This window comes from Amblyomma americanum, chromosome 6, assembly GCF_052857255.1.
Source record: "Amblyomma americanum isolate KBUSLIRL-KWMA chromosome 6, ASM5285725v1, whole genome shotgun sequence".
Classification (NCBI taxonomy): Eukaryota; Metazoa; Arthropoda; class Arachnida; order Ixodida; family Ixodidae; genus Amblyomma; species Amblyomma americanum.
The window spans coordinates 55,868,658-55,883,207 of record NC_135502.1 but is presented as its reverse complement, the minus strand read 5'-3'; the positions used below and the strand labels follow the sequence as shown (position 1 = coordinate 55,883,207).

The 14,550-nt window shown below is 46.6% G+C and overlaps 1 pseudogene; it reads left to right on the top strand.

Annotated features, from left to right (window-relative positions):
• Nucleotides 1-6,441: 6,441 nt before the first annotated feature.
• On the top strand, nucleotides 6,442-12,844 carry LOC144095271 (putative serine carboxypeptidase CPVL; annotated as a pseudogene).
• The last annotated feature ends 1,706 nt before the right edge of the window (nucleotides 12,845-14,550 follow it).

Here is a 14,550-nt window from a genome sequence, read left to right as displayed (position 1 = left end):
CATGCAAGCGCTCTCCTCCATAGTATCGCATGTATAAGGCCTAGCCTCAGTGTTCACGAGCAGAAATAATAATGCAAGCCCGAAGATAACTTTTGGTGAAGAGCTCAGTCCTTGCAACTGCCAACAGCATGGCATCAGTTATTATGCTAAAGAGGGTGAGGGTGGGTGGTTGGGTGTTCATAGGGTGGTGTATTGGTTGGCGAAGGGTGGCAGCTTCTGGGCGGTGAAGGTAAGTGGAAGGCAGAGGTTGTTGTGCAGTGGGTGGTGGCATTCCGTAGGGTAGAGGCGGGAGGTTTGGCTGGGAGTGAAACTTCTATAGGGTGAAGGTGGGATGTTTGTTAGTAGAGGATTCTGAAAGGTGAAGATTGGTGGAGGGCAAAATCCGCGATCCTCCAGACTTTCTGGAGGGTGGCGGCATCACATGACACAAGACAGATAGATTTTGAGAAATGTGTGGTAACAATGCTACCTCACTGAAAACAATCTTTTGAGGTTCTATGCTCTGACCTGCCACGCAGCCATGTACGACAGGCGTTAGAACAATCCCTACCCACGCCAAAAGCTACGCGAATTCCGTTTTACTGTTCCTCAAACTAGCCTTTTACAATGGTTATTGTGACGTTCGCAATTTTCTGCGTGTTTACAAGCGGTAGTCTGCGCATGAATCAGTCGACGCGTTTTGAAAACAGGCTGAAAACTTACAGCCAGGCGCATTAAGGGGTCCGTATGCGCGAGAGTTCCACTTAACCTACGAGTATCAGTGGTAGTGCGAACGGAGGCCCATATTTCATGTGGTTCGAAAGCGGTCGCAGGAAACGAGCACATTTAACGTACTATCGGTGACAAAAGTGGTATACTCCACGCAGCGGAAGCCGGAGCAACGAAAACCTGCATCGTAACGCCATCTACAGGCATCATCTGGAATCGAGACAGCCAATGGGGGCCCTTTATTATCTGCAGACATGTCGCTTGACTCGTTTTAATGTTTCGTGCTCCAGTTCGGCAAAATGCCGAGCGGCGCCGCAGCAGTAATTATCTGGGGCCCTCTTTTCATTTTGTGTCGTTTTTTCCACGCGCGTTCAAAATGTGGCTTGAGAGCCGGCGCCCGCACCGGCTCTCAAGCCATATCTTGAACGCGCGTGGAAAAAAGAAGACAGGATGCATGCATTTACTTACGCCATCACTTACCTTTCTTTATTGTTTTTTTCGTCGGACAAGTGACAAAAATATATTATAGATTAGACCTTTGTTGCTGCGTATAAACATTTGTTTAAATTTTAGCGCGTGCCAAGTTCCATCAAGGGTCGTTACTTTTGTAACGACAAATTTAAGAATATCATGAGAAAAATGTTCTCACGCCAGAATCTAAATTTCTATTCAATGAGACGGCTGTTTCAAGCGCTTTGTTCAATACGCAAAAAAAGCGCTCATAATATTGCTGCTTTTCCAAACATTCCAACGCTTGGCATTTGTCCTGTCCCCTGTTTAAGTTAAATCTCTCACATGATAGCGTGGAGTGTCATTCAGCGAAAATCACTGCCTACCACATACATAAATTCTAGACTAAGCCTGCAAAACCCAACACAAATACTCTATGCACGGGCGTTAAAAAATGAAACCTCAAAATGACCGCTGTAAGGTGTCCTTCAGGTGGCACATGTCACTATTTTCCTCACGCGCAGGCACAGGGCGCTTAGCGACGCAGGAAATGGAAAGCACGGGCACAGGTTCGTCGCAACAGTGACACCGGAAACCAAGCTGTCACAAACAGCTCTGGGGACACTTTTGACGCGAAGCGCATCCGCAATGCCGTCATCAGGACACATTGAGACCGTCGTTTGCTGATAGCGTTGTAGGCCAATGAAAAAACAATCAGGACGAAACACGTTCATTTTTAATTCTAATGGCACCTGCCAGTTTCTACTGCGCAATGCAAGCCTCCTCCGAAACGCGCCAGCGGATATTCGCCGGCTGTAGTACTACAAATGCTTGCGGGAGTGCAACGTACCCTCTTCCACAGCTTACATTGCGCGTCAGGCAGCTGCACGGCGCTCACATTTATGAGTTCAGCGTGCTTAACAGCCGTGTTGCTGTTGTTGCCCTCCTTCGTTGAAATGGAACATATACCCATAACGAGTAATCAGCCAGGATGTGGCGTAAAGTTGGAACGGTAGAGATAGCATGAACACATTGTCCCCGAAAGCCGGCCGAAAGGGCAGAAGGGCACACCGGGACTAGCCAGGCAGACATACTCAGCGAACCAACGCACGAGCCGGGGAAGACAAAGAAGACCAGCGGGTGCTGTCCCACCGCATGGCGGCGCCAGTAAATGGCTAACACTGCAGCAATATACAAACCATCAAAAGATTGCGGGAAAAAACAGCAACAAATTTTGATTGAAAGCGGTTTACATAAGCTTAAAGACCTCGGAGATGTTTGTGAATAAAGCTTGAAAATAATCGGGACACAATTTCGAAGAAAATTTCAAATAAGTCAACAAAAGGATTTTCTAGTGGCAGTGACGTAGATATGAAATCACTCGCACACTGGTTTTACAACATAACTCTTAATTTCAGCCCCGAATGAAAGAAATGCCGACACACACTGAGCCAAGACCGCGTGAGGGGATCTGCAAAGAAGTATTTCACGAGGAACAAATCTACAGCAGGTGAGACCTATCATATAAAAATTCTTACTTTTTGGGGCAAAAGACGATTCCGCCTGTTTCTTTCATTCCGAAGAGCTTTCCTAAAAATCGGGATAAATGTGATTTCTACCCGTAAATGCATCTACCTTACTTTGCACATTTTCTATCTAGCGCTCAAAGCCGTAGACATCACGCAAGGTTGTGCCGATGTCTTATGCTTATTCTAGAGGGGTGTTTTTGATCAGCAGGTAATCCTAAAGAAGAATGATCTGGTGAGAACTGGTAATCTAAGCTCTTTTAATGCTTTGTTATTCATTACACGGATTAACTTAAATACAAGGAGTAAGAAGTCCGACGCCAAAGCACGGGCACTGGGCAGACGTCTTATTAGCATCATTGTTTCAAGCGCTACCCACGCTAAGGACGTCCTGCTCCTAGGCTCTTGAGCTTTCAGAATGATGGCTGTAATGCTGAATGAATGTTTTCGCTTTGTACAAAGAAAGGCAGGTCTTGGACGGAGGTAGAAGTGTTGCATAGTAGATTAGTAATCTAAGCAACGAAATAATTATAAGAGATAAGCAAAAAGTCTTATTTTCTAAATAGTTCCTTGGTGGAAACCTGCCATTAGTTTTCATATTCTTGTTAACTAATTAGAAAAAATTGTGTATTTCATGTGTCCGTACTATACCAAGCGCCCACACTCAATCGTCTTTCGCTAGAAAAAATTGCCCTAAAAAAACGCAGTTTTAGATCATTTTGCAGAGTAACCCGATTTTTACTTGAATTTGAGCTCAAAAATATTGCGCTTGTTTTAGTACCCTAATTTTTTTTAATTACGAATACGGCAAGCCCTAGACATATAATGCTCTAGTGATTCAACTTCCCTGCAGGGTATACAGTTTCGGTGGTGTGAACCTTGACCTGCATAAATAAATCTAAAATTGAAGGAAATATCTATTCAAACCATGTAGAGTGTTTCTAGCTCTTGTGGTGTGAATGAGAAACAATCGCAGCCCTGTCGTGCGCCTTCAGACAACCCACACACTACTTTATTAGCAGAGTCGTCGATCGTTCACAGGAAGCAGCTCGCGAGAGCTGTGCAGCCGCATTATCAAAATGTGAACAATAGCCTGTTGCAGATAATGCATTAATAAAGATAATGATACTGCGGTGATATCGCCTCTGAAACCACTGAGTCTATTCAACAATTAAGCGTTGGGTCTCTACACTGCAGAGAGAACTTGCAGCTGTGTTCCTATGTTTCGTTACACTAAGGCGAATTGTACTCACATCCTCAGCACCTTCATCCTTGACAAACCTAGTTTACGTCCCCATCACCACCACATTCCGATGTTTACCGTGAAAAGAAAGATAAGATGCTAAATGATATTGAAAGGACAGCAAAAAATAGTGGCGTTGACTGTATTTGTAGTGCTCTCAATAGTAGGATTGAATCGCCCTTCAGCTGCCCTATTCTTGTCTTATCGCAACAATGGTGCTATGAGGAAGAGGAGGAACACGAGGAAGCGGAGGAAAAAAAGGATTGTATCAAGAGCGCGCCATTGTATGAGGGTAACAACAACAACAACAACATGAGCAACTTCTACTGAGGACAAAAAGAAGTCCCCAGGAGAAGTTGCTCATGCTGGTTTTATTTCCTCCACCCGCGATGCATTAGTTATGAAGGCGAGGACTTCTATCGACAACATCCTGCACTTTGTCTGTCTGTTGTTATTATTGAGTGGTTTTATATCGGATGCCAGGACAGCTGAATGAATCAGTGCGGATTTCATTCTATTCCAATTCTTTTCCCTTCGCCGACTTTCCTTTCTTTTCTTTATTATTCTGTCAAGTTCGATCAGCTGAAGCCAACATACAGATTAAATATCGAATTAAATATCGCTGCGCTCACAGGGAACGACAATCTCAACGACGCATTGTTTTACTCCCGAATTTGTCACGATATTTTTGGGGGTTTTTTTACAAAACGCGAACATCCGGCGTAGCCATAAATGAACCGCTTTCGCTGAAACCGAGCGAAAATTGCAGTTAAAGCGCATTTTCCACCTCAGTTTATTGTCAGGATGCAAGCAGTGCTCCTACTGCTCTTGCTCACCATCGATTTTTCATCCGGCATCTGCGCAAGTTACAAAAACGGGTAAGTCTTCACCACTTTTGCTTTACGAGCTCAAGTCAGAAAAATATGTCGACGAGTGTGCCACTGCTTTTAATACGAAAGCATTGCTAGTCCCATTACGAGAAAAGTCGACGTGTCTTCGTGTGTATGTACTCGCAGATTGTACACAAAATCCCGTTGATGGCAAGAAATTTAGGGTGACGTCATCAAGCGGCCGTATTACGCACACAGCAGGCGGAGCACCACCATTTCAGACAATCATAGAGATGTTCGTCTATGTGTACTCCCCACTTGCCGAACTCAATGTGGCGCCAGTTCTCCCGACTACATACGTACCAAAACTGTGGCGCAACCGTTTGTCGTAAAGCGTTCCGGGTGGTGTCGTATGATTTCTCGCTGCATATAGCTTATATATTCTAGGAAAGCTGGAGGCTAGCTTGTGACAGGAAATCGAACCGACGACTTATGTACCTCGCATTTTATACCTTCCGAGACTCTTTGCCTCTGCTCTTAAGGCGCAGTTTAGATGTCCACTGAGATGTGAGATTTACTGCGCTATTTCTTTTGCTGAAAAGCCACTTTTCCTATCAAAATATTGGCGCAGCCATGCGTCGTGCAGCGTTCCGGGTGGTGTCATACGAGTTGCACTAAGCATACATCTGCTTCTAAAGTCTGATGCTAGCTCGCGACAGGTATTCGAACCGATGTCTGCCTGTTTCACTCTGACCTTTGTGGATTGAGCGTTTATGGAATCAGCGTTCGGAGGCCCGTCTTGAAGACTGAAAATTGGTTTTTGGGGAAAGGAAATGGTGCAGTATCTGTCTCACATATCGGCGGACACCTGAACCGCGCCGTAAGGGAAGAGATAAAGGAGGGAGTGAAAGAAGAAAGGAAAAAAGAGGTGCCGTAGTGGAGAGCTCCGGAATATTTTCGACCACCTGGGGATCATTAACGTGCACTGGCATCGCACAGTACACGGGCGCCTTAGCGTTTCGCCTCCATCGAAACGTGGTCGCCGCGGTCGGGTTCGAACCCGGGAACTCCGGATCAGTAGCCGAGCGCCCTAGCCACTGAGCCACCGCAGCGGGTGAAAACCTTGAATGTACACCAAGCAAGGGTCTTACTTCGCGCTCATTTCGTTATTTTTTTTTACTTTGGAATGCAATTCTCAAGTGATACTAGTCTTTAGGTCGCTTAATATCGCCGAAAAATTCATATCTCTCGCCTCTTGTTCACTACTTGTACTCTTACTCAGATTTATACTCTTACTTGCATTTTGTCTGCACTGCCACAGCTTCTCAACTTCGAAAAAAAAAACTAGTAATAATGTATACTTAAACCAGGCGTAATAATATCGTTGAAATCAATTAAAAATGCAGCCAACGTGATTTGGATAAAAAGAGACCCCTCTGTCGCTGTTCTCAGTAGTCGAAGTCGAAGAAAGTTCCTGAAAGTACAGTTATCGACTCGGCTCTGTCGATCCCAGCAGTATCTTAATATTCCCGATACTTATGGACTTTCAAGAATTGATTGATTGATCGATTAATTGATTGATTGATTGATTGATTGATTGATTGATTTATTTATTTATTTATTTATTTATTTATTTATTTATTTTGCCAATAATTACGGCTAAGAAATCTTTTCCGCGGCTTTCATGCTGGCTTTTTTTTTTTCGCAGGAAAACCCCAAAGGGGCGCCGGTAATGCTCTGGCTCCAGGGAGGACCTTGCACATCTCTCATGGGCCTGTTCGTGGAGCACAGTCTTTACTACGTGGACGAGCACAATGTGGCGCAGCTGCGCCGAGTCACGTGGGCACGTAGCATATCGGTTCTCTACGTGGACAACCCCGTGGGCGCTGGCTTCAGCTTCACGCAGAGTGACGACGGCTACGCCCGCAACATGTCCGACGTGAGCAGGGACATGCTGGAGTTTCTGCAGCAGTTCTTCACCCTCTTAGACAAATTCTCCTCGAACGATTTCTACCTGGCCGGGGAATCTTATGCCGGTGAGGCTTTAATGAGAGAAGTCATGTTTCCTACAGGCGAATATGATTTCAAGGTAGCGTTTTCCTGACCTCCACAAACTAGCAGAGATGAGGAGAAAAAAAAGCAAAAATGCGGTGCTGTCCGCATTAAAATAGCTGGCAACGCAATGTTGTCACCTATTTGTGGAAGAAGAAAGAGTTAAAATTTATTTCCTGTGAGATTGACTCGAAGTGGAGCGACGCGTTACCCAGTATGTCCCCATGGCATAGGCCAATGATCTCAAACTCAAGCCAGCTCCTCTCAAGCCAGCTTCTCCGCAAGCCTTGCATTGAAAACAAAAACAATCATATGCTCTCGTCCCTAGACCCCAATCTTTCATTCTTCGTATTAAATAAAAGCGGCACCTGCCCCCTTCTCCGTAGAGTGGACTGGTCGACACTTTGGGTTTTCTCGTAGACAGCTAATGAAAGAGTACGATGTTTGATACCATTGTCGCCTTTTCTTGAAACAAAAAATGTAGGCTTGGGGATCAAAGACAGAGGGGCGCTGCCTGACACCCCACTCCTTGTGCTCTCTTGAAGGCAGTCTTGAAGGCACAAGTCCGTCCGAAGTTCACGCGATCAGGGGGCCCTTGACTTTCATCTTTTCCGCAAATAATGAATACCGCCTGGGAACGAGACCTTCTAGTTTATTTTGATTATCATTATGGTGATGCCACAGTAATGCGGGGCGAGTACGCTGATGGAGGATGGAGAGGGCGTGAATGTCGGGTGGGCAACCAAAACACAGCACGTGCACTTCTACACGCTCCCCCTTTGAGGTTGTCTTTTTTTTCTTGCATGCGTGGTGTGCTTTTTTTTATCCCGCGGTTTCACAGAGCACCGTATCTTGCATGGCAATAAACACCGTAGAAGCAAAAGATTACAGTCACTGACCAAGTCAAAGTAAAAACAAATTGACGTTTCGGAACCCGTACGGGTTCCTTGTTCCCCCTGAGGCTAAAATGGCAGTGGTCGAAACTTAAATACGCAGAACATGACGTAATGACTGTATGTACAAGGGTGGCATCGTCCCTTCCTTCCGGTTCATAGTATCAGGTGTCGTCTGGATGAATGATGACTCCAGCAAAAGGCGTGTCGTCGAGTTCCGCTCTTTGGAAAGAATTGCGGCGTTGTCCCAGGCAATATCAGGCGTTTTTTCGTGCGCGTGCTCGGCAGTCGCATTGGAAGCCACTTTATGGTTATCAACATCGCGCTGATGCTCTTTCAATCTTCTGGGGAATTTTCCCGTTTCGCCTATGTAAACGTGGTTACAATCACCGCACGGGATTCGGTAGACAACGCTGGGAAAGTGGTTATCTGGCAGGGGGTCCTTGACATTCACCAGCATACTTCGAAGTTTGCTGGAAGGCACGTGTCCGATGCGCAGGTTATATTTGGCGAAAATACGGGATAAAGCTTCGCTTATACCCCGTACATACTGAATTCCAGCAGTGGCGGTGAAAACCTTACGACTGGAAGAGCTCGGTTGCAAAATATGTTTTTGGATTCTTTTCACAAAATGGTCGGGATAGCCGTTAGACGAAAGTTCTTGGCGTATCATTTGTTGTTGTTGTTCCCCTCAGAAAGTGTGTGGTGTATCATTTGAAGTTCGGCTTGCAAATCTTCCTTTTCTTTGCAGATTCGTGTCGCACGCGTCACCAAAGATGACACAACGGATCTTTTGTGGGCAATCGGGTGATTCGAATTAAAGTCTAAGTACTTTCCGGTATACTTTGAAGGAGAGTCCATCGCTCTTGCGTTGCACCAATACGTCGAGGAACGGGAGCGTGCCTTGTTGTTCATATTCGACCGTGAACTGTTTCCTCTGCTCGAATGAATTCAATTGTTGCAGTAACCGGGAGACGTCCTCTTTGCGTAGGATGCAAAAACAATCATCTACGTAGCGGTAAAAAATCTTGGGTTGCGGTGTGAATTTACTGAGGACTTCCGTTTCTAACGCTTCCATTATAATATTTGCTGTCGTTACGGAAATGGAGGCGCCCATGGCAGTGCCGTGTGTCTGCGAGTAAAACTTCGAGCAATATGTAAAATACGTATTGCTGAGGCAGAACCGGAGTAAATTAGAAAGCTCTGGGACGTCAAGCGGAGTGCGTTCAGCGAGAGCGCTGTCCTTCTGCAAAAGCTCTTCGCACTTAGAGACGGCCAGGCTGACCGGCACGCTGGTGAACAGTGGCGTGACGTCGAAGGACACCATTATATCTTCTTCGTCCAGTTGTACGTTGCGCACCTTTTCAACAAAGTCGCAGGAATTGGCCACATGTGTTGCGGTTCTACCGGCCAAGGGGCCTATTACACTGTGCAGGTAATTGGAAAGGCTGTAAAGTGGTGACCCGCTGAAATCCACGATGGGCCGCAACGGATCGCCTGGTTTGTGGATCTTGGGTAGCCCATAAATAGCAGGCGCGGAGCCGTTTGTGCACAGTAGTTGGTAGTATAACCTCTTCCTGTCCGGAGGCACGAACTTGAAGATATCTGCCAGAAGCTACTGTAGCTTCCTTTGAAGCACTCCAGTAGGGTCGCGCGGCAGGGTGGTATATGTTGTTCGGTCCTCAAGCAGGCCACACATTTTTTCCTCGTAGTCTGTCTTGTCTAGTAGCACAGTGGCGTTGCCTTTGTCGGCAGGTGGAACAACAATACTACGGTTGCAGCGTGGATTCCTGATGGCTTGTATCTCGGGAACTGAAAGCCTTGTCGTGTCCTTCCACCATTTTGAAAGTATGCCAATGGCGCGGGTGCGTGCTTCGTTCCGGACTGCCGACGGCAACCGGTTCACAGCTTGCTCCACAGAGCAGATTACTGACCAGACGAACTTTCGTCGAACCCTTGACTATGTCCAATAAACACCGTGTTACAAGTTATCCCCAAAAGTCTTTTTTCCGCAAGCGCAATAAGACTCTTGGATATCGGGAATAGAGGGAGCGCCGCTGTCCTTAATGTCATTTTAATTCAGGGACGTATATTACGTCTACATCTTCACCTCTACATGTCCCCACATTTTTGTTAGTCCGTCCGTCCACACCGCCTGAAAAGTCGCGAAAAAAAGTGTGCTGGAGAAAGTTGCAGGTCTGAGTAAGGTTAGAACCCAGAACTATTTGATGCGCAACCAGAATCGTGCTTGGCCGACTCTTCTAACCACTCCGCTGTCTCTTTGCTTTAACTTTTTTTCTCGTTTTGGACGCATCAGCAGGACCAACAGCTAATAAACTTGAAATGACAAGGTTTACATTAGAAGAGACCTATTGAGCGTGGAGCTTCTCTATGTCTTCTCCCTGTGCGTGAATAAATCAGTCAATAGAAATGCTGCTTACTTTCGAGATGGGTACCGACAAGGAGCCACGTGGTTTTGTTTGCGGCACATTTGTACGTTTATTTTACTTTTATGCCTAACCGGGTGATAGAAGTCTGCATGCATCAGGCAAGTGGGGAGTTAAGCTATTTCTCCCATCACCTCCTCAGGCGACTGCATTACCTGATGCGCTATTCTCTCCGCAGGTAAATACGTCCCTGCCATTGCATGAGTCCAGAGGAGAGTTGCGGGCAACAATCAACCTCAAGGGCCTCCCATTGGCAATGGCTTTATCGACCCGGTGAACATGCTCGTTTATGGGCGCTACCTGTACCAGGTTGGAATCATGGACCGAAACCAAGCAACGTACATGCAGAAAAACTGTGATCTGGCAGCGGAATTTATCCGTGAGGAGCGCTACACGGAGGCCTCCTCGCTCGCGATTGAATTGACCTTCGGCGTCGTCTTCGGATGGCCTGCGTATTTCGAAAACGTCACAGGCTACGATTATGCCTACAACTAACTGATCACCAAAAAACCTGAGTCGCACACACGTTGCGAGAAGTTCGTCCAGACCTCGGCAGTGCGCCATGCCATCCACGTCGGAGGAGCCCAGTTCGGCGAGAACAAATCAACCGTGCAGGTTCACTTTGCAGCTGACCTTATGAAGTCGGTTGGAGACGAGTTCGCACTTCTTTTGGACAACTACGAGGTAACTCTCTACACGTCGCTGTTTGTAGCTCAAAGCGCTCAGCAGAGGCGTGTTGGCTGTCCGGTCGCTGTGAATATTGCACTCCCATGCGTATAACGAGTTTCACGTAGCTTCGCCTTTTCGAAAAGGAGCTGTACTCGTTCAGTTATACTAGTTGGTTCGCCATAATGGATAACAGCGCACCTGAAACACAGGAATACGACACTGCGCTTGTCTGCTTCTTTCTGTATTGTGTCCCTGCGTTTTCCGGTGCGCTGTTCTTCAGTACGGTACTTCTAGCCAGAATAAAATTCAAGTTCCATTTTCGGGGCTAAATAATTTCCTAACTTGATGTGAGGATCAAAGTCTAGCATGACGACATCATACTCTGCCTGTATGCCGAATATCGGAACGGCGCCGCTGCAACATAGAGGATCGACGCAAATCTTTACCCCTAAGTGGGCGAAGAAACGCATGCTCGTTACACGATCAATTAAATAGAACAGCCGGCTGAAGACCGAGCATACAGCACTGGCTGTGTTCACTGCGTGACCGGGTTGTCTCCCGAGAAATCGCTTAGCGATCTCGGGAACCGTTTCTGTCGCAGTACTATGGAGCAGGTTGTACGTGGTGAGCATCGTCAACGACTGCCACTTCATTTAGACACCGGCAAGGAGCGCGACGAGCAAGGGTAGAAAAGTCACACACAGCTGCTCTGTATGATGGCTGGCCACAAGAAACAGGTGTAAGCTCTTATTTGTGGTCGCTAGTTCTATGTAGACTTGCAAGCATGGCGAGGATGAACTGCAAATACGCTCGGAATCAGAAGGCCGTGGTCTTGTCGGCACATAACAGGGTTAATTCAAGCGATATCGGAGAGGCCTCTGTCCTGCAGTGGGCGCAGTCGGATTGATGATTATTATTATTATTATTACGATGACAATGTGGAAGGAAAGGTTTGGAGGAGAACGGAAAACTACTCTATGAGCAGCGCCCATGATAAGATAGCCGTCGAGGCTATCTTTATGCTATTCGTATTGTTCTTCGTATTTCATTGCATTCTACAGTCTTCCAGGCCTTCGTGGACTAAGGAGTTTCGTGCACGGGCACAAAACGGAGCATCTGACGGCAGTCGGGTTTCAATCGTTGCACGGGCTTTGGTTGCCGGCATAGTATACAACGGCCAATTCTGCATATGTGGACATTGACCTATTAACATTATCGCGTCATTCCCTTAATACGTGCCCCTCCAATTTTTCGCAAGACTACGTACTGGTGTACACGCACCGTCATGCGCTAATTACAACTGTTTCTCTCTTCTCTTTCTCTACAGAAAACGCGTTCATAACGCTGCAGACTGTGATCACTTTTTGTTAGTTCAACAGCGCAGATTTCGAACACTAATAACCGATAAAAACTATAGGCGACTGCGGTCGCACTGTATGCACAGGTGCGGGCCCCATCAGTTTTTTTAATGGCGCCTGCCTAGCAGAGTTTCTTTCCGAACACTACAGTGCGGCTCGCATGAAACCTTCAGGGCTTCAGATTTTTGGAAGTCGACCAGATTTCCCTCACCACCCCTTAAAAACAACTCTGAAGTTCCAAGTTGGGTACTGTACAGCCCATGTTGCAAACCCGTTCCCTGGGAACCTTTCAAAAGTCCTCACGTGTACAGAGTTACTGCACTATTAACAGATTTACAAACGTTGTTTCTTACACGGACCCCACATTTTGCTCTCTTTTCGCAAAGGCACTCTACTACAGCGGTCAGCTGGACATCGCCGTTCCGCACACTGCGACCGAGGCCATCATGCCTTCTCTGCAATGGTCCGGGGCCGAGGAGTTTGCCAGTGCCCCACAGCAGATATGGCGTTCTCTCGATCGTGACAATGTGCTGGGCTACGCTAAGCAAGCAAACAACTTCACAGTGGTTCTCGTCCGGGACGGGGGTCACATCCTGCCCTACGACCTGCCAGAAGCAGCCTACGAAATTATCACCAGATTTCTCAATGACGTCACGTTTGTGTATTAAAAGCCACGCTTTACCGCAACTCATTCCCACAACACAATTAAAATGGTCTTCTTGCTAAGCAAAGGTTCTGATTGCGATTAGTTCTCTGTAAAGTTTCTGCCACGAGAATCAGCCTGATCAGGATTAACTACACCAGATGTCACCTGCTAAGAGGATTCGTAACCGTTCTAGAAGCCAAGTTCTTGGTATACGTTAATTTACCGTTTGCAGTGACAATATGCATTCTTGAATCAAGCTTGATGCCTTATTATTAAAAAAAACGTAGATTTTTCTGCGCAAACCAGAGCTATCCTTCATGGTGTCGCATGTGTAAGCGCCATCGTCAGTGTCAGCAAGCACACCAACAATGCCAGGCAAACCATAACTTTAGCCGAATGGCGAAGTCCTTACAAGTTCCTCCAACTGCATAACATAAGTTACGCTTTTAGTTGTACTCATATGTTGCTTATATGCATTCCATTAAACAGACAAAAAGAAAACAGATTAAGGACTGGGAGCGGGTGCGGGAGCATCTCGGTATACATCAAGCCGTGTTTTGTTTTCGGAGCCTGTCATCATCAAGCAAAATGAAACAGCATGACACGCGGCTTCCGCGCTTCGATGGAGACGAAACGCAAAAGGCGCCCGTGTGCTGTGTGATGTGAGTTCACGTTAAATGTCTCCAGGTAGTCGAAATTACACCGGATCCCTCCACAACGGCTCCTGTTTCTCTCTTTTTTCACTCCCACCTTCCTTCCTTCCCTAACGGTGCGGTTCAGGTGGCCACCGAGAAATAAGGCAGTTACTCTTCCTCTTATTTCCTCAATACCATTTTTTTTTTGCTATAACAGGTACATATACATTTTTCTCCCATTATTTGCAAACTGACACACACGTCATTTGTGGGTTATAGCAGTGCAAAATAAAGAATGTGCCCATCCAGTGCTGCTCTACGGCAGGCATAGGACAGTTTCCTTTCACTGGTGGCAGGTGTTCAAGTGGGGGAAGGACATCAAGAGGACAAAGATAATAAGCGTGCAATCTTAACATGAAAGTATGCATAAAATCCAACCCAGCTGTAGAGATTCTCGAAAGGAGCCGGTGAACTTTAAAGCTGAAGCACTTTCGTTTTCATGGTCAAGCTCGTCCGACTGCTGTTATTCGTGATCAATCACGACCTAATTCAAGATGCCGTCGGTACTAGTTCCGAGCTCTGAAAAACTGTATCCCTGTTCCTACGCAGCCGTGGAGGAAGAAACACTTAGAAGAATTTTTTACCCATACTCAGTGCTACTTGAAATAAATGGCGAGTCACGTTACATACTTTCTTGGCTTTTGCAAAAAGCCTTGGTAGCCGGCCTTGTTCTGGAAAAAAAATGTCAGTTGATTTGGGTAATTAGGCCAAATGCGGACATGTGCGCTAGCATGATGCGTTTTGGTGCTGCGCTGCTCTGCTAGGTTAAAGTGGCTGTTGGTATGCGTGTGTTCTTTCAAGAAAAAGTGAAAGGAGGGCATGAAAATACCTGTCATTGCACCTGCCTTGTGCCACTGCGCCACTGCTCACCTGCCCACCGGCAACACGTTGGCAAGTAAGCCATCCGGTAGGAAAGTGAGCAGTGGCACAGCGCCCCAGGTTCTCGCTTGGTTACCACCAGCTGCCCCTTGGCAAGTAAGCCAACCGGTGGTCACGTGAGCAGGGGCGCAGGTGCTGTGGCAGGTGTTTCCAT